Source organism: Podarcis muralis, chromosome 14 (genome assembly GCF_964188315.1).
Source record: "Podarcis muralis chromosome 14, rPodMur119.hap1.1, whole genome shotgun sequence".
In the NCBI taxonomy this organism is placed as follows: Eukaryota; Metazoa; Chordata; class Lepidosauria; order Squamata; family Lacertidae; genus Podarcis; species Podarcis muralis.
In genome coordinates this window covers 7,666,908-7,667,929 of record NC_135668.1, presented here as the reverse complement: position 1 = coordinate 7,667,929, position 1,022 = coordinate 7,666,908, and positions in this window count along the sequence as shown.

The window sequence follows — 1,022 nt, the reverse complement described above, 5'->3', positions numbered from 1 at the left end:
GGGGTCCCCAAACTAAGGTACGCAGGCCGGACTATATTTTGAAAAGGGAAAAAAATGAACAAATTCCTATGCCCCACAAATAACCCAGAGATACATTTTAAATAAAAGTACACATTCGATAGAAGAATGGCAGATGAAGATGATGGATTTTTTGGAGCTAGCCGACCTAACCGGAAGAGTCCACGACCAGAAGGAGGAGGAGTATCAGGAAGATTGGATCAAATTTAATGATTACTTAGTTAAACATGTTAAGTTAAACTAAATGAAAACAGCTTGCAGATACTTAATTGGCTTAGGATTTTATTTAAGGTAAATGATGAATTAATATGTTTAATTTCATAATGTGAAGATCTAAGGATGTTAATGTTTAAGTTAAATTATTTTAAGAACTATGATTTGGAAAACCGTTAAAAGGACATGCAATGAAATTCAACGAAGGGGAAGTAAGTCACTTAACAATGTTAATAAGCGTAATTTTTAATAAGATTGTGATTTATGTTTGTTTGTTTTATGTGTTTGTTTGTTTATAATGTTGTGAAAACCAATTTTAAAAAAATGGAAAAAAATTAAATAAAAGCACACATTCTACTCATGTAAAAACACACTTGATTCCCGTACCTACCGCAGGCCGGATTTAGAAGGCGATTGGGCCGGATCCGGCCCCCGGGCCTTAGTTTGCCTACCCCTGACTTACATCATCGGAGCCTACACAACACAAAACACTGTTGCTGTATGTAGGTTTTATTTTATTTGGTTCTTATAATTTGGAAATGTACATCCAGTTTGTTTTTTCCTTTAATTGTTGGGCAGGCTCTCATGAGAGTGGGGCCCTAAGCTATAGCTTGTTTAGTTTTAGACGTAAATCCGGCGCTGGTTGCAGGCGGAGAGGGGGCTGCAAACCCCTCGTCCTCTCCCCCCCAGGCTCGTTTGCACGGGCGGCTCCCCGACTCCGCCTTGTCCCCGGGGCACCACCCGCTTCCCCTCCGACCGGTTTTTTTGCACGGTCACATGACCCGCCCACC